This window comes from Apus apus, chromosome 3 (assembly GCF_020740795.1).
Source record: "Apus apus isolate bApuApu2 chromosome 3, bApuApu2.pri.cur, whole genome shotgun sequence".
Lineage (NCBI taxonomy): Eukaryota > Metazoa > Chordata > Aves > Apodiformes > Apodidae > Apus > Apus apus.
Genome location: NC_067284.1, coordinates 24869630 through 24889642, shown reverse-complemented (window position 1 = coordinate 24889642; position 20013 = coordinate 24869630).

The following is a 20013-nucleotide window of genomic DNA, read 5'->3' as shown; positions in this document are numbered from 1 at the left end:
AACAAGCAATGCAAAGAGTTAGAAAATACCTACAAGGAGAGGAGGCTAGCACAAATGACACTTTTCTTATGTCTGCAATACAGAATAAAGACATGGGTGCAATAAAACTTAGATAATGTTCTCCGCAGTCCAAAAAAAGAAAAGCACATCAAATTTTAAAATCGGCACTCAGACTACAAATTAACAGTATCACAGTGAGATAAAATAGAATAGAAGTAGATCCTGTGCTATGATGTCAAATGGAAGGATATGGAGGGCATCCATCTGCACAGTTGTAAAATACAAAATTAAATGAGCTATGAATCTCTTGCCTTTATTTTTTCCAGCATCATATAACTATTATTCTCTAAAGCAGGTGGATAAACAAATATGGGTAGAGAAAGTTTTTACATTTGGTAAGCTCAGTAGCAGTCTTAATGCTAGTGGAGTCCTTAGCAGCCCTGAAAAGTAAACACAAAAAGGAATCAAGGTCATTGCCAATGACAAGCTGCAGATCTATCAGGGCTATTGGTGATAGGGTTGATGCTTACCAGCCCATGAAACAGAACAGTCAACCCAACAATGCAGACTCTTTTTTATGGCATAGTACTGAGAAGGAGGGCAGCTATAATCCCCCCATATATTCTGTAAATCCAAACTTGCCTGGTAACAACAAAAGGAATAGTGACAAAAATCTAATACCATCCTTCTCAAAAATACAAGGAGGCCTTAGCTTTCCTAGTTGCCTCCCTACATTCTCTGACAACAGTCCTATATTCCTCCCAAGTGACCAGCCCCTCCTTCCATGATCTATAGATTTTCCTTTTCCATTTGAGTTTGCCCAGCAGTTCCTTTTTTAACCACTCTGGTCTCCTAGCTCCCTTACTAGATTTTCTACCCATTGGGACACACTGATCCTGTGCTTGCAAGAAGTGGTCCTTGAATGTTGACCAGCTATCTTTAGCCCCTTTACCTTCTAGCACCCTGTCCCATGGGACTTCCCTTAACAATTGATTGAGGAGGCCAAAGTTTGCTCTGTGGAAGTCCAGGGTTCTGGTCCTGCTGGGTATTCTGTTCCTCCCACACAGGATCCTGAACTCCACCATCTCGTGGTCACTGCAGCCAAGGCTGCCATTGACCACCACTGCTTCAACAAGGCCCTCCTTGTTGGTGAGCACAAGATCCAGCAGCGCTCCTTTTCTAGTCCGCTTGTCCACCATTTGCATTAAGAAGTTGTCATCAATGCACTGGAGGAACCTCCTAGACTGTGAAAGGCTGGCTGTGTAAGTCTTCCAGCAGATATCGGGGTAGTTAAAATCTCCCATGAGGACCAAGGACTGTAGTTATGAGGCTGCTTTCAGCTGCCTGTAGAAAGCCTCATCAACTTCCTCATCTTGATCAGGAGGTCTGTAGTAGACCCCCACAACTGTATCACCCATACCACCCTGCCCTTTAATTCTTACCCACAGACTTTCAACTTGCCCCTCATCAGCCCCTGCACAAAACTCGATACATTCTAGTTGCTCTCTCACATAAAGAGCAACTCCACCACCTGGCTTCACCGACCGATGTTTCCTAAAAAGCACATAGCCATCCATGGCCACATGCCAGTCATGTGAGCTGTCCCACCATGTCTCTGTTATTGCTACCAGATCATAACCCTTAGACCGCACACAGGCCTCTAACTCTTCCTGTTTATTCCCCATGCTGCATGCATTGGTGTACAGGCATTTCAGGAAGCAAGCAGAGCACACTGGTGGGACCAAATCCTCCTTAGACCACCTTCCTTCAGGCCCTGGTATGTTCCTCTTGGGCTTGTCCCTAACAGACCCAGTTTTCTCCCCTTCCCCCCTCACATCTAGTTTAAAGCTCTCTCAATGAGCCCATCAAGGCTGCATCAAAACTAAGTACTACAATGAAAGAACTACAATGAAAGAAATAATCTACAGAAAGACAACTTCTCAAGCCACTTTGCTTCCTTTTTGAAGAAATTCCTTTGAGAAAGCAAGAGCACTGAGTCCAATTCATCAGAACTGTACTCAAGAGAAAAGCAAAGAATCTGCCATTGGCAATGAGGGTCAAAAGCAGCATAAGTTCACATACACAGTGACAGTTCAACAAATTTTAATGAATATGCTCGACAAACGTGTAATTTTGGCACCACTGAGATTTCACCCATGACTTTGAAGCCAGAATTATTAGTATTAGTAATGAAGTGTGAGAAAACTATGCTTCCTAAGAAAAACATTTGAAGATTATAAATTGTCAGTATCCCCTGAGTCTGTGAGGGACATGTCTGAAATGCTAAATAGAAACACAGCCTAGTAGGCATATGTGAGTGCACATAATAGAAGTATTCAGGATCAGTGCTCTCCACAACTGTCTGACTGAAGTATACCAAGAAGACAGAGCCAGACTCTACTTATAGGTGCATAGCAGTAGGAGGCAATGACCACAACTCGGAATACTTGTCCTCAGTTGGAGCTGAAGGCTCAGAGTTGTTTGTTGTTAAAAGTTTCACCTAATTTTCAAGACTGCAAATGACAGCAAAATAAAGTCATGTAGATTCCTCCACAATAAAAATGCTTAACTTAGAGCTCAGAACTTAGAAAAATTTCAGTCTGGTGAATGGTGGCACCTTAGTAAAGTCCGAAGTCTAGACAGTTACTTAAGCAAAACCAAAATACTTGAAAAATGTCTCTATTAATGCAAGCACATATCATGGAAAACACACACACTGGGGTGAAATAGCAGCTGAGAAAACCCATTATCATCCCTATAGCCCTGTGAACCACAAGGAAAACACAGTTCAACACAATACATGCACAGACCACTTGACACCCTTTCAGCTGTACTCAGTGGTTGAAGAGGAACTGTTGAGCTGCTAGTATGGAAATTGTACTACAGTTACAGATTATGCCTTCCAGGTGCTGCAGATGGGCCTGCCAGCAGTGCCAATGCAGCACAAGCTCATTTCACCACAACTAGGATGTACTTATCTAAGAAGCAATGTCAAATATGACATCCAAACAGCAGAATATTGTAGATATATCTGTAACTACACTCTCAGCTTCTCTTAATGACACTTTTCATGCAGTTAGGTGATTTCATTTGAAAGAGACCTTGCAGGGGATACTAGGATGCTCACTCTTTCTCCCTTGGTCTCTACTCCTTTATAAGTGTAAAACTGTGTGTATTCTGAGCCTTGCTGCTGTGAGTTGAGGAAGTTTTTGGAAAGCCTTGCTAGAATGTTTGTCTCATTTTACCCATCTAATGTGAATCTTCATTTAATAAAACAAGTTAAACATAAAACAAGAAAAAGCAGTTCTTAACAATAAGAAGATTATGAATACACATACATAGTATCAAACATCTTTACATGAACTTAAGCTAACGTTAGCTCTATGAGCTCTCTGAAGAACAGAATAGCAATACCTTTGCTTTCTCATTTAAAATTCCAGCCAATCTATTTTCATGCTACTAAGGACTCATTGCCTGAAATGCAAGCTTCAAAGCTTAGTTTGTAGGTCTTAGTAGCAGAGTTAATAACAAACTAGATGACTCTTCATCACAGACCAGTTCCTTATTCTAAGAGAAATGGAATGTTTCTTCATTCACACCCAGTAGGCAAGGAAGATTGCTTCATTTTAAATTAATTTATTAAATTATGTTGATCAGCATGCTACCATGTCCCTTCAGAAACTATTGCAGCTTGTGCATATTTGCCCTTGTATCTGAAGGTCATCAGGGTTGTTCTTCAGGAATTAGTTTGTATGGCTATTGCTCCTTCACATCTTCCTCCTAAATTAACTTATGGTGAGTGCCTTGGAGAATTTGGGCAAGTAGTAAAGGTTAGGTTGTGCAGCAATGAAAAAACTAAATGTTATTTATTTTTTAAAACAAATTTCCAGATGGTTCAGGATCACCACATTGTGCAAGCAGCCAGCTTAAGCGACTGCTTGCTTTTATGGTAATTACCCTTCAGTTTCCTTCTGCCATCACTCTCTAGTGTATGTTATTCTGCCTTGCTTCAGCTTGTCTCCAAGCATTATATATTATTTGAGATGTGAACTTTGTCTGCTTATAACGTTTCTAGAAGGCTTTGGAAGGAAAATGGCAAAACAAAAATGGTAACAGTAGATCACTAAATCAAAATAAAATTGTCCCTATGACCAGAGATATAAAAGTCCATCCAATCATATAGTATACGTCTATTCATTTTGAAATATCTTAGGAGTGAAGTAGCTATGCTTCTAACAAAATATGTAATTTCTGATAAATTTCTAGCCTTAAAAAGCAGCAAATGTCAAGTTAATGCATTAGTCACAGACTGTTGTGCACACAGCATGTTTCCACACAGTGACAGCTTCTGAGTATCCTGAAGGAATTTTCTTCTGTCTCCAGCTGATAATGAAACACACTACTCACAAGGCATTAATCTCTCTCACAGAACAGCACAAAACCTTGCCTATGACATCAGCAAAACAACAAGTACTCAGCCCTGAGATGTTTGCCGAGCTTAGTTGTGCAGAGTATTACACCTGTTACAGTATGAGACATCAGCAGACATTTTGTATCGTAGTGTGAAGACTTGCATCTAGTTAGTGTCCATGGAAGACATAAAGCCTCAGTACCTCCTCAAGTGCAGATCCAAAAGGAAACTAGGTGTAGCAAGCTCTCTAACTCAGCTTCTTGCTCCCCATCAGATATTAAACACCCATAACTCAATCAGGTTCACGCTGTCCTAAGAAGAATCATAGAATCATAGATTGGTTTGTGTTGAAAGAGATCTTAAACATCATCTAGCTCCAACACCCCTGGCATGGGTAGGGACATCTTTCACTACACCAGGTTGCTCAAAACTCCATCCAATCTGGCCTTGAACACTTCCAGGGATGAGGCATCCACAATGTCTCTATGCAACCTGTTCCAATGTCTCACCACCTCACACTAAAGAATGTCTTCCTAATGTTGAACTAAATCTCTTCCAGTTTAAAACAATTACTCCTTGTTCTATAACTACATGCCTTTGTATCCTGTAGGCCCCTTTCAGGTACTGGAAGGCTGCTATTAGGTCTCCCTGGAGCCTTCTCTTCTCCAGGCTAAATAGCCCCATGTCTCTCAGCCTGTCTTCATAGGGGAGGTGCTCCATCGGCTAAACTCAGGCATTCCACATATTTCAGTGACCCTTGCTGCGTGGAATGTTGGCATCTCTTTAGAAGACCCAACTTCATCAACATTGAGTGCTTTAGATTATTTACTTATAGGCTAACCACAGAATGCTAAACTCACTTGACCAAGCCACCCGTGGCAAGGGCAACCATTTTCCACAGCACATTCAGGAACTTTCATAACTCCTATACCTGCACATGATCATGGATGTAATATGAATTCAGGACTAAATGTGACCAGAATTCATGCTTAAAATACTGTATTGATTCACCTGTTCCAATCCATTGTTCTTTTACAGCATAATGTTGCTGCTCTTCAGAGTAGTGCCACTATAGCTTTCCTTGGCACATTTGGATACGACTGACTATGTCCACTGAAAATTCATTCACATTTTCTTATGTCCTGGTGACATATATATGACAAAAGCACACAAAAATAACTAGTTGCAACACTGTTAATACTTTACCAAATTGAAAATTATCTCTGCAGACCTTTTTCAGTGTTGAATTTTTTTAACATATTATTCAAGATAATGATACTGAGTGCATTTATTTTTTATTTTCCTACCATTGCTTTAAGTGGTGGAAGAAAAGCTTTTAATTCAGATAAGCTACCTCACTAAAAATGTTAGACAGCGAGCAATTATAGATGGCTCAGACAGATGGGATTCTGCCCCTACTATGCAAAATCCCAATTATCTCACATACAAACTGCCATGAGGAACACATGGAGAACTGGGAAGAATAAGAACTTTCTTTAACAGATGCATTTGTGTATGCAATTCTGGGCTTACACCTGAGTAATGGTGGGCTGGTTGCTCTAAAACAAGGATAAGCCAGCTCATTAGTGGCACTGGAGCACTCACTGAAATGTGCTCACATCTACATATGATACCAAAAATATGTGAAAATGCTATTAGGACCTTAATAACATTGGGGAGAAGATTAACTTTTCTCCACATAACTGCATGGCCTAGAGATCTGAAGTGTGAAAAACAGCTCCTATATTGTCCAGGTAATGCATGGTCAATTCAGTATATTCGTCATTCAGGTAATTGTGAACAGAAATGATAGAGGCTGTTGGTAGTATTTCCCATCTTTAGCTCTGAAAGATACTGTTTCATACAAAGAGTTTCCATTTCTTATTTTCACCCATTAATCATAGTCATGCCTGAGGGCTCAAAAGGAAGCATCAATGAACATGAAAGCGCTCCAGCAAACTTGTCAGACAAGAGACCAAAAGGGGACACATCAGATGCCTGTTGGAGATGCTCAGTATTCCTTCATTTTCTTCCTCTGTATCCCCCTTTGACCTCTTGGAAAATATACTTGATATGAAGTAGTGCCCTCCTTTTTGATATATGGGCTTTGTATTTCCACAGAACATTTTGTATGTAAGTATTTGAACTAGCTGAATCACTCCCAGCCTACACTGTGTATTTTCAAAGGGACTATAACTACAGAGAAAGTAGCTTTATTGGACTTGCTATGTCTGGCTCCATTTAGTTAGCTAAGTGAATAAATGAATTAGCATATAAACAACTGGAACTGACATTTCACTTATTTTTGCTAGCTTGGAAGCTGTTAATCTTGTAATTAAAGGGTATGAGATTTGAAATTCTATTACAGTATTTCCAACAATGAAATATTTCCACAATAGCTCCAGGACTGGAACTCAGACAGGTAAGAACTATCTTGATCATTTTCTCTCCAGCCAAAGAGATTCAAGCTGGGACCAGTATGCCCTCAAGCACTCATTGCAAGTAATTACCCTGCAGAGGGATCACAGCCAGAGAAATGTTGCAGTGTTACTATCATTATTTTTTTGAATTAAGTAATAAATATGTAGGAGAATAAAGCTGGCCCAAACAAAATGATAAATGAGCACATAACAGAACCCCACCTACACGACTGTGCACCATAAGGCCTCTTCTACCTGAAATAAACAGCAAAAATTGTTCTCATCCCCACCACAGTGGGCTCTTATTTCTTTAACAAGCTAAACTTTCCCTCAAAGCTAAAACCTATTGTGATGTTAGTAATTTTTATAAATGTTTCCAGTATATTTCTTTCAGAAAACCAGAGTGTGGTCAAAACAGCATTGGACAGCACATGATTCTTAATCTTCTCCAGTTTAAAGATCTCCAGGCCTGTCTGAGAGAGGTGGGCATCTTTGTACAACAGAGATAATCCTCCTGATCACAGGATCACATTTTTTTTTATGCTTCTGCACAGAATTTGAAGGTAATTCAGACTCCTAAAGATTCTCAGACTCTAGAGTAAAAATCAACAAATCTGTTCTTTTTCCATTGCCATGTCACGCTTACTCACTCATTGCCCACTCAGCTGATAATAGTCTTTCATAGTGTATTTTGTGCTAGAAAATTTGCAAAAAACAGATAGCAAAAAAACAATAACAAACTGTGAAGCATTTATAAAAATCTCACTTTATTTCTAAGAAATTACCTTTCAAATGACCCTGCTATTTGATCTTTCACTCCACTTTTCCTCACAGAATCAGTCATAGAACCATTCAGGTTGGAAAAGACCCTTGAGATCACCCAGTCCAACCATCATCCCTAGTCTACAAAGTTCTCCCCTAAACCACATCCACCAACACCACATCCAAATGACCCTTAAACACATCCACAGATGGTGACTCAACCACCTCCCTAGGCAGCCTATTCCAGTGTCTAACCACTCTTTCTGTGGAAAAAAAAATCCTAATGTCTGGTCTAAACCTACCCTGTTGCAGCTTGAAACCATTCCCTCTTGTTCTATTGCTAATTAACTGTGAAAAGAGACCAGCGCCGACCTCTCTACAATGACCTTTCAGGAAGTTGGAGAGACTGATGAGGTCTCCCCTCAGCCTCCTCTTTCTCAAACTAAACATTCCCAGCTCCTTCAAGCGTTCTTCATAAGATTTATTCTCTAGGCCCTTCACCAGCTTCGTTGCCCTCCTCTGTACTCGCTCCAGCACCTCGATATCTCTCTTGAGTCAAGGTGCCCAAAACTGGATGCAATACTCCAGGTGTGGTCTCACCAGTGCTGAGTACAGGGGGACAATCACCTCTCTAATTCTGCTGCTCTCAGTGGAGGGAAACAATACAAAATTTAAATGTAAAGGAATGGTACAGATTTTGGGAAATATTCAGATTCTTGGAAGTTATTTCTAGTCATTCTAATATTTATCTCTTTTTTATAAATTATCAGTGTTCTGAAAATAAAAAAACTGTGATTTTGAGGATTAGCTGGATACATAATATATTCTCAGTTCCATCTTTATGTACATTTCAAACAAATTTTGCTTTGTAACTAGCAATTAAAAAAAAGAGATTTTCAGAATCCCAAAAATGGTTCTTAGGTTAGTTTGATTGCTTTAGATCAGAATCCTCTTTTATTAGCAGTTTTAAAAGTACTGAAAAATTATTGGTCAAGTGTGAAAGTAATCTATGGAAGGTATAAATTCCACATATTTTAAGGAAGGGCTTCTTTATTTTTCTGTTGATCATGCAGAAAGGACAATCTACTTATTTGGTGTATTTGAAATCCCTCAGGTCATGGACTAGGGAACGGGGAAATCTCTGGTGTATTGCCAGTGTTTCTAAAATGCTAAAACCTCAGGCAATCCCCTGAATGCAGTTTAGCCCCATCTGAGCTATGATACATTTACCCCCTCATGAATCAGAGATGCATGTGCCACTCCTCCCAATGTTTGCTGTTCATTTTGCAACTTCTACTTCTTTAAAAATATCTGCCATATAATCTGCTCCAGTTTTATACCACAGTTATTCTCCCTTTTATTCATGCATCTACAATGACAATTTTTTACAGACATGAAAAGTTTTCTATTATAGTGGAAAAAATTTCCAAGAAATAAGACACTGAAGACATAGCTTCCTGTCTGTTTACTACCATTTTTGTTTTGCTTTAAAAGTTCTTGGGAAGTTCTTATATAAAGTATATACTTCTATAAGAAATCAAAACATGGCTTTCATATGGTCTGATGTCCCTAATTAGAACATTATGAGAAAATGCAGGAGTTCACAAATTAAGTAAATCCAGGAATGCAATCTTAAAACTTAGTTATAACAAAATTTGAAGTGTGATATAGCAAAGGTCCTGATAAGGATATGAAGTATAACTGTAAAGTTCTGGAATGCCAGAAGTTTGCTTGACTTTGATTCTGATCTACAAAGGCAAACACACATACCTTTTGAGAGCTCCAACTGAAGCTCACAGAAAACTTGAGTGCTTAGAGGCAGACTCTACAACTCATTTTTATAAAAAAAGGTTGCCTTAAAGACTCTTGCCCTCAGAGGTATTGATTGAAAGACACATTAAAAAGAGAACTTAGTTACTCCTTGAAAACTACAACCTTACAAGATCAGACTAAAAGAGCTTCGGTAAGAGAAAATCCAATTTTTTTTAATCTGAGGTGGGCTGGATTTTTGGGGGGTGAGGATAATAAATCAGGATGTGATGGTATCTCCTAGGTCGTTTCTGATCACAGAAGACCGCTGAGACATCGATCAGATTCTTTTTTTCAGGGTAAAACTCCCATCTCCTCATGAACCAAAAGTTAACAAAATGCCAGACATCACTTAAATCGTTTTTCAGTTTTGTACTTCTGACCTCTGCACACAGCTCTGGGAGCAGCCTCTCCATACCTGTAGAGCTACCTGCATGTGGAAGGTCAGCAGCTGCCGAACACAACGCACCTTCTCCCAGAGTACCTGTCAAGGCCAGCACTGCCTCCCTGAGCTATCCTATAAGGTTATGGCTCCTTCTTCCTAATCCTGTTTTAGGATTCTCTGCAGCAACACGCAGCCAGGGGGAAAAAAAAACAAACAAAAAACAACAACAAAAAAACAACAACAAAAAAAACTGCTAAAGAAATCCAGGTACTTGTTTTTACCACAAAGAAATGAGAAGTAAATTTTGGCAAGTAGATATCAGATTTTTTATATAATTTTCTACTTCTTTTTGTATTTCCAATTTTTTTCGTCTTTAATATTTCCTCTTTTTTTTTTCCCATTTTTTTCCTTTTTTCTTTTCTTTGTAGTCTAGCATTCTTACTGGCAAGGGCTAAGTTTCATCATAAGGGACCTTCCAGGTCCTGAGCAGGCTCAAGACAGCTGGGTTCTATGGTAACCTGAATATTAGACAACCGTTTGTATCTCCTTGTGCTCACAGGAATGAGTCTTGGCCCAGACATTTCCCTTATAGGAAAGCTGCTTAAAATTTATTGAAACTGCAAGCCATATGAACTTATTTCATCCCCTCAAATATAATGTGATCTATGGTACTAAACAAAGCTTGAGGTTTTTTCTATATTTTTAATTTCATACTGTGTAAACTAAAGCTGGGGTGTGCTGGGAACAGTCTAATAAATTGTTTAGTGAGAATCTTAGCAACTGTGGAAAAAAATGTAACATTTTCAGGCTACTTCTGTGGAACTTGTCTTCAAAACTTAAGACAAAAAAAAAAGAAATAGCATGAAAAATACATCAAGGAACGGATGTTGGGTAATTTTTTTATCAAACTATCAACACAATTGTTGAGGTCTGGTGCATGTGCACAAAATCCATGTTTTTCTTATAAACAACAGTCATATCTAATTAAAACCAGTTTGAAAATTTATGTAATCTGATTGCAACTTCTTTGTTGGTACTCTTGGAGTGGTTCAGATGAAGTTTTCAATTTTTACTTTATATTAATTTTTACGTTTATATTTTACTGAACCAACATAATCTGATGTAATTTGAATTTGGACTCCACAAAGGAATTGTAGTAAGCCACTCAAAATAGTCACCTGTTTCAGACAAAAAGGAAACTGCTTTATGCATAGATATCACCTAAGGTGCCTAGAATTTTAGTCAGTACTTTGACCCACAGCCTCCTGCAAATGAATTTTTATGAGCTGTGTATGCCAGAAGAATTTCCTGCAAGATATCTCTACAATAGTGAGGCCAGAGGGAAAGATACCCTATTGTTTTGGATCTACTGCTTATGGTTTATTTCTTTACCTCCTGTACAGAGACCCATGACAGTAAGTCTGACCCAGGGTTCAGTATAGTTCTCCTCAGAAAAACTCAAATCCAAAATTTTATTCAGGTCTTAGGGCATTTTTTTTTTTATTATAAATTTAAATATTTAAATTGTATTGAAGAATTATTAATTAGAGTATTAGAAGTTAATAAGAGATTTCAATTCAACCAGAGATGAAAGTTCCTAGCTTTGATTGACAAAAGCTGGATGCAGCATTGTCATTGGTGGTATTAACTCATCAAAACAGAGACCAGCTACAAAATCTAGGAATATTAATACATGCAGAAATAAAAAGAACATGAACTGAAATTCAAATTATTTCTGACGTTCACAAAACTCTAGTCATACTACTTCGTTAGGAAAGGAAGAGTTTGCATTCTGCAGAGTATTGTTTCCAAAAGTTTGCCCTTGCAGAGGGCAAATCTGAATTATCATTATTTATTATTATTTTAAATTTGTTGTTTATTACTTAAACTTTCCTGTATTTTTATCTTTATACTTTTTGAAATTGTATGTTTCTAATTCAATAATCAAACTGAAAAAAAAAACCAAGGTGTTAAACAAAACATAGCTCAATAAATGAAAAATATTTGCCAGATTTCTATTACAAAACCAAACTTCCAGGGAAAAAAAATAATGTGGCATAGAACAAAGACTTTTCCCAAATACAAAACCTTCCGTTTTAAACATGAACCCTTGTAAACACTGAGACACTGAACAGGAAGGTTGTGTGTTGCTCCAGCATCACCGTAACATTAACACATGCCCAGAGCACTGTAAGTTGAGTTCTATCTGCATAAAGCTAGTTGACATTTTTAGTAACACTTTGTTTGGAGAGCATCTCAATTCCATCTGGGACATTTCACAGCCTAATGTTTAATATTTATGCTAAAGTCTAGGACAAATGAGGTGGAAGAAAGGCAATGGAAATTCCAATTTATAGAAAGCTTAAAGTGTCAAGTCTTCTCCCACTAGCAACCCTGGGCTTTTTCCCTTCTCACTCAAAATACACAGTCAGTACCTGAGTAGATGGGATTTTCCCTCGAAGCTCTCTCTACTTTTCTCAAAGAAAAGGGGATAGGGAAAAAGAACAGATAGATTTTCATTCCTTTAATTTTAATTCATCTCTAAAGTTGTGGTCTGGCAGTATAGAAACTGGGAGATTTGACCTTTCTCAAGCGGTCGCAAAGGAGAGGGAGACAAAAGGTAGGTTTCAACTGATACAACTGTGGTACTTCTGGACTTAGCCCTCTCCTTACCAAAAAGGTCAATTTGGAAAAAAAAAAAAAAAAAGAGAAGCAGAAAAAAAAAAAAATCAGGCACACTTTGAAGCATTTCACAGTAGCAGTTCCTCATATATGGTACCATAACACCAATAATTGCTCCATAGCAGAATATTAATGTAGGTATTAACACAATTTTTTCCATTTTAAAATTAGTTGCCTAGATTAGGTAGTCACTTCTGCTGTTCTTTAGTCACTGGAAGAACACATGCACTTCCTTCCCAAGATTATTTTTTTCCTCACAAGCAGGTGCTTAACACATGCAGGATAAATCACCTGGGGCAACTCCAGCAGGAACTCTACCATGACGGGCCATCAAGATCCTTCAGGGACTATAACAGTGACCACGAAGACCCTCCATCTCTTCCCAAGAGAATGCAGAAAGTGTACACTAGACACCTAAATCTTTTGGCAGCTAACGGATTAAATGTAGTCCACTCTTTATCCAATACTCAGTGGATACAGTCTTCATGTAGTAATTCCCCTAAGCAACAAAAAAAAATACACTTGAATGCAGGAAGCCTCTTGGACAGACAAAAAGATAGACAAGCAGTGCTAGTGGGCAGGGGTAGAGGTCACTGTGATGACCCTGCATACCAATAATACCCAAAGGGATAAGATCAAAACTGAGGGCAGTACTGGGAACTTACCTGTCTTCTGGATGCCTTACATCTATGAGGCAGCAGGACACGGCTTCCTTTCTTTTTCTATTCCAAGCTATACAACACTTAACAACCTTGGCATTCACATGAAGGAAACGAGCCCAGATTGTCACCAGCAGCTCTTCTGTTTCTGTGCATCTCTGTTTTCCTGTCGCCTCTAGCACTCTGGCCAAGGACAAAGGCCTACAGTTTGATTCAACCACTGCTTCTAAGATCCCAGCTTGATCAGTTGTTTTGATAATGAGTAGATGGTGATAGCAAGTAACAGAAAGAAGTCCATGTTTCCACAACTGAGTGCTGGCTGTTATTAGTAATAATCAAAACTGATTTTTGATCAGTTGCAGGTTTAACCCTACACATCTTTCACGAGCACTTTTAGGAGAGAAGTAATAAATTAACTGCATTCCTTTCGCACACGTCTAGCTCAATCCCTTCACTAGGATGGAAAGAGTAGATGCTCTTCTTCTGTCCAAACAGCAGAAGCACTTCTACATAAGGAAAGGAATCCCTTGGCACAGCTACCACTTAGGTCTATCTAGTGGTCTGCAAGAACAACTGATTTTCACAACAGACTAGTTTTTGTGTCAGGGCAACTCTGGCCATTAACAGCATACAAAAAATTACAGAAAACATTGTTTTAATTCCTTCAGTGAAATATATAAATAATTTAATGGACAACACACTTTCTAAAGGGCACTCAGGGGGCTTCTCTCTTTCTTTTTTGTGTTGGAAAATTAGTCATACTAGCGTCTTTCAAAAGATCCAAGCTGCTTTTCCTTTATCCAAGGTTTTCCTTTAACAGCCGTTCTACAGGTATAATGAAATAAATCAGTACATAAAGCTAACACTGTTCCCATGGGATCACAGCTGAAACTACATGCCAATTAAAATCCTTCAATGTGTTCACCTAGTAAAAAAAAGAGATTACAGCAGCCTACACAGCCCAGTAGTGTTCTGTATATAAAAATAACGTTCCAGAAATAACTATCCTGCTGTATTGGGCTAAAGAATTTCCCAGAGGACCAGTTACTGTTGTTTTATATGTTAACACACTTGCATAGAGTGAAAGAACTGAATCTGAATACTTCAGCAATAGTTTGCTTATTGCCTACAAATGGCATTTAAGCAACAGTAATACTGCAGACTTGAAAGGCTTTTGCTTTCAAAACTTTGGCAAGGTGTTTAGAATAATTCTGTGCTCCATTCCCAGTGCATAAATCTTAACACAGTGGGTATGCATTCTCAGTCAAATTACTTTGAGGGGAGGAAGCTTTGCAGTTGTCTGAATGCAATGAGTTTGGCAAGATAGCTCTATTATTGTACTTTTTAATCTGACATTTTTTCACTGCTCAGTAAGAGCAAGTAATCAGAAAAGAAAATGATTCCAAAATGTAAATTAGGGTGTGTGATGTAGGGATCCAGTGCAAATAAAAAGTCTTGTGTCAAAAACATTTCCTTTTCTAGTTCACTGCTGACACTCAAACCTTTGAAATTAAAGAACTGTTTTTCTAATCCTGGTGTTATTTTAGTATTTCTTTTCAGATGCACCACATGAGCACACATATATCATGTATCTTTGTTTGGAGGTTGCAGTTTCTATTAAACTTAATTACTTCTTTCTGTGACTTTAAATCTAAGATATCTTGAAAGCAAGGGCAGTTTCTAGTAAATACCATAAATAACTTTCTACATAAATAAACATTAAAGATGTCTGGCAGAGGTGCGGAGACCAAAGTCTTTTATTAAAACACAGCACTACTAAATGAAAATACATGAATATCTCAATGCTAAAAGTTTAGACTTTTAGCTTAATGAAACATATTTTAAACAGCTAAGACCAGAGATCCTTCTATCACTGCATCCTGAAAAAGTCATTAAAATTATTCTAGTGAGAGTATTAAGAATTCAGAATTCACAGGGTAATGTGAGTCATGTTGGCAGGCATTGCTTGAAATTTCACTCAGCCCTCTTCAATACTTACTCCAGCACCGGAATTTCAGGTTACGCTATTCAAATAAAATAGAATTAAGAATAGGAGTTAAGCATATTCTGTTAAAAGTTCAGAATGCATTGTTTAGAAGATGCCTCCCAAGGTTGCTTAATTTATAGAAAAGAAAGTAGTTAATGTGCATGTAACATTACTGAAGTATACAGACTATAAAGGATAGAAGTATTTCACTCATTAAATATGGAAGAGGAGATCAGCCTACTGAGAGACTCACTGAACTCAGTAAAGATTCAGATATAGATCTGATTGCAGAAGCCAAGCTCCAGTTCCTGCTTTGACACAGTGCCGTATGATACAAGGAAAAGGTTTGACCCCAATCCAGTATAATATTAGCATCCCTGTATATCCAGGAACATGGACTGCTTCACTGACTTTACTGTAGCTATGTACAGACACTTATTATTTATTATTTGCATTATGGTAGCTGCCATCAAGGACCAGGGCTTCAGTGAGCTAGTCATTATAGAGACATTTACAGAGCTCACAGTTTTCATGAGAGGCAGTATATCAGATGAGACAAGCATGATTGGGAAGGATGATATTACAAATGAGCAAATCAAGCAGGGAAGTCTGCTGCAGTCACACTCACTGTTTCAGTGTGTAAAGTTGCAATCATCCTAAAGCATATTTAAAAACAGGATTCTGTATTGGACAGAGAGGAAGGAGATATATCTACACAATAGAAGATTGTAAGTATTCTTGTTTAAGCAAAGTGCATATAATTTCCAATATTTTTTTCACTTTTCTGCATACCTTTAATGCTTGTATAGAAGTTGTGTTTTTTTTTTTTCTAAACTCATTTCAATTTTATCAGTTTGTAAAATGCATTTGGGTCATGGCCAGAATGAATCAGTCATAGTCACCTAAATTAACATTTTTATTTGGCACTGTAATTTTCCTTGATTTACTGTCATTATGCATATAACAGTTTTGAAACAAAAGTAACATTGGATTATTGACATAAATAAATACCAAACACTATATATCAAACAGGCATCTATTTCCTTTTTGTGTGTAACAAAAAAGTAGATGCTGAACAAAAAGACATGTAGCCTTCCACTAACAATGTTTCTGGGAACAGCTGATCATTATTCTATTTGTGATCTCAAAAGTTAGGCATTTACCCTGAATACAAGGCAAAGCAAAAAGGATGTCTTTCAAGTGAAACAACAACATGTTTCTGTAAGATTGTTATCAGCAATAAGGACTAGAATCATGAAAAGAGTGGAGATCTGTGTTTGGTATAATGTCAGCATAAGGAAAAATACTTAAACTTGAGAATTTTAATTATTATATTTGTAATGCTCTTTAACTTTATTTTCAGCTATGCTTTAAACATTAAAGGAGTTCAGGGCAAATCCCCAGATTTAAATTCTCTGATGTATTAAGTGTGTTTGAAAATAAAATTTTGATCCAGAAAAAGCATTTCTGTAGTTAGTTCATTAAATAAACAGAGTAAGCCTGTGTCTTCAACCCAGGCACTGATGTACCAGTATAACCTTGACTTGACTTGAGTTTTTTACGTTTAGCTAAACACCAACTCTTATAAACTGCTTCAAGTATAAACTTCAGAACTTACTCTCATCTTACCTATGAAAACTAGAACTCAGGCTTCAAATGTTATATAAAATTGGCTTTAGTTCAAGTATTCACCGTGAAAGTGTAGCTAAAGTTATCCAAATCCCCAAAAGTGCCATTTTTTGTTTCCATCTTTTAACTTCTCTTTCAGATGTCACAATAATGCTTTATACAATTTGGAAATTTCAACCATGGATTTATTTTAACTGTCTTCAGAGCTAGATAAATTTTTCCACCCTGTAAACTAGTGAACTCATCAGAGACATTTATAGTAGACAGAAAAATAAGCAAAATGAAGGAGAAAAGAAAAGAAAGTCAAACAATTCTTGGTAACGTTTCTGATTTTACAGTGCAACTTATTATATTACATAGCTGAGCTTCAAGCCTAATTCCTTCATTATATGAAAATCCCAACTTTCCTGTTATTCTTTAGTTAAAAAATAAGAAACATTTGTCATCATGTCTTCCTATTTGTATAAAAATGATTAAAAACATATCTCTAAAAGGCTCAAATCCTGTACATCCTTCAAAATAACTTCAAGTACTTTTTGCAACCCTATTGTTCTAAATCTAAAGCTATAATGAGAAAGGAATTAAGCTCTGGAGAGAAAAGTGAAGCTGGTTTCAGTAGTTTTGTGATATCCCAGGACCCGGGTGTTTGAAAACACTCTGTCTCTGACACAGAAAATGTTCAATTTTTTTCCTTCATTGCTAGGTTTTCACTGAAGACAAAATTTACTGACAGGTTATGCACAATAAAGTTCTGACAAATATTCCTGTTGCTGTGTCTGCAGCAAAGCTGAATTTTTTTTTAAAAAAAACTACTTGTACATGAAGCAATACAAAGACTTTGTCCAAGCGCTTGAGTTTCAACACTGCCCATGTAGCCAAAATATCTGCACTTTCTCCAGACATCTGAACAATAATATGATTGTAAATTTACCTAAGTTTCTAGGTAAAAGGCAAAAACAGATATTGAAAGTGGTAACTAAACTTTTCTCAACATACAACATGTTAAGGCAGTATCTGCAGGTAGGGGGAAATTCTAATTAAGATATAATTTACTATGGGCTCATACAATACATGAGGAAGAACTCCAGAATTTCAGCCTTCCCAACACTGGTAATAGTAATGTTTTTAAAAAGCATGAGCAGTTGCTAATTCAAATTCTAAAGGCAAAAGTTAACTGATTTAAAAACAATATTTCCTCCTCCTTCAGATTTTTTTTCATAGAATGGTTTCTACAGTTAGTTGAACCACAGTCCGTCTAAGCATCTTCTGGTGAGAGGCAGAGAAGCTTGGAAGAGGAAGACCAGATTACATGTTTTGCATGCAACAAAACTGTTTAAATAGTTTCATAATCAACAATTATGAAATGCTGCTAAAGGTTCTATAAGCATTATACTAAATAAATGGTGAATGTCTGCTTCTATAAATGAAAACATGTCCTGTCACGTTAAATACTATTAGCACAGTTACTTAGAACAGGGAAACTTTTCTTAAGATCAGTAGTAAATTAAATCAAAGAAAACTTGAAATTGAGTTTGTTAGAAGATATCTTCATGTTTGCACTAGGAAGACAAAATCCTTTTGGAGAGCCCCTCTGAGGCACAGAGCTGGCTGGAACCCTACCAACACATGAATCAGAGGACTTCTCGTGAATAAACAAAAAGCCATTTCTTTTTACTCTTGAACAATACATATCAGAGAAACATCCAGACTTCATATATAATTGTAGTGTTAGGTAGTTATGATACATTGGTCATTAGTTCATTTTTAAATTTTAAATATTTCCAGGAGCAAACATCTATCAGGATTGGCCTGAAACTTGAGGAAAGTAAATCAGGTACATGATTTCCTGTGATATGGTGATCACTGTCATAAAGGACCATTACCAAATGAAACAGCTATTATTTTCTGGAACATAATTATGAATTTGAATACTATACATTTACTGAAATGTAACAAGAACCTCCAGATCTTTAACAACATCAAACCATTGTCAATTTTATGGCCCTACAAACTGCTATCTTAATCAATTATATTTGGGCAGATCAGAGAAGAATAAGCAACATAAGCATTGGCTAAACCTCTACTGAATCACTTTCTGCCACAGCCATCTGTGCTAAAACTTAATTAACATGAAGTTTTCTACAGCCAGAATGCATGTTGGTCTTAGAATTTGAATAGTAAGTTTTCTATTGTTTTTAAACCAGTACTAGACAAAGAAGGAAATTACAAGAAAAATTATTCTAAACCTTGCCAGTCTTTTGCTGGCAAAATTACTGGCTTGTGAGAGAAATCTTTTCAAATGTGACTAAAGACAGAGAGCACTACTTAAAAGTCAGTTTCTAGCTTTTACTAATTGATGGACTCAGCTGTAAAAGAACAGAACACTTATATCCTTGGACTTTTCCTATTATAATGTATTCCAGATCTCCAATATACAAATTCTGGTGTGGGATCTGAAAAAATAATCTAAAATCACATATCAGTTTTCAGCCTAGTTAGGATCACCTATTATTTTATCTTTATGATTATTAACTCTATTGTATCTACATACCCTTGTACTGAATCTACATACATCAGCTCAGAGCCTCACAAGACCATTCCAGTTGCATTTCCACTTTCTTCTTTTGCCAGTGCTTGCCCCTCACAGGCTTCAAGAGAAGACTTTCTCAAGTCTGACAGTGATAACCTTGCACTCTCCCTGCACTTGAGTTGCATGGCCTATTCAGAAACTTTTTCATACCTTTCATCAGCTTCGCCAACCTCTCCATTGGTGTTACTAAGAGCACTGGAGTCAAGTGTAAACCAATACAACTTTTTAAACAAATGTTTTTCTTCATGTTTTTTTCCTCCTAGGTCTGTTGTATGAATTACTGGGTGTATCCTGCTGTTATTACCCTCTATGGATGTATTGTCATTTACTTCCCTGTGACCTGAATCAGACTATAAGTTATATAACTGAAAGTTTCTGCACAGAGGATAGTATTTTACTGTTATGAAAAACAGCTTCCTCATATAGTTCAAAACAAAACTAAGTATTAGCAAATAACAACAAATATTTAATTCTTACTATAACTCCTTGTCCTCATCATAGGGTCAGCTCTACTGGCCCTTTACTGTTGTCTTACAAAAAAAGCTTGCAAAAATTACTCGTCAGAACTGCTGAATATTTGCCTCTAGGAACTGCATTAAAACATGAGCTCCCACTTAATAGCGGAAACTTAAAGGCAACTCTGTTCTTTTAGCCTCTAAAATTAATAAATCCTAAATTC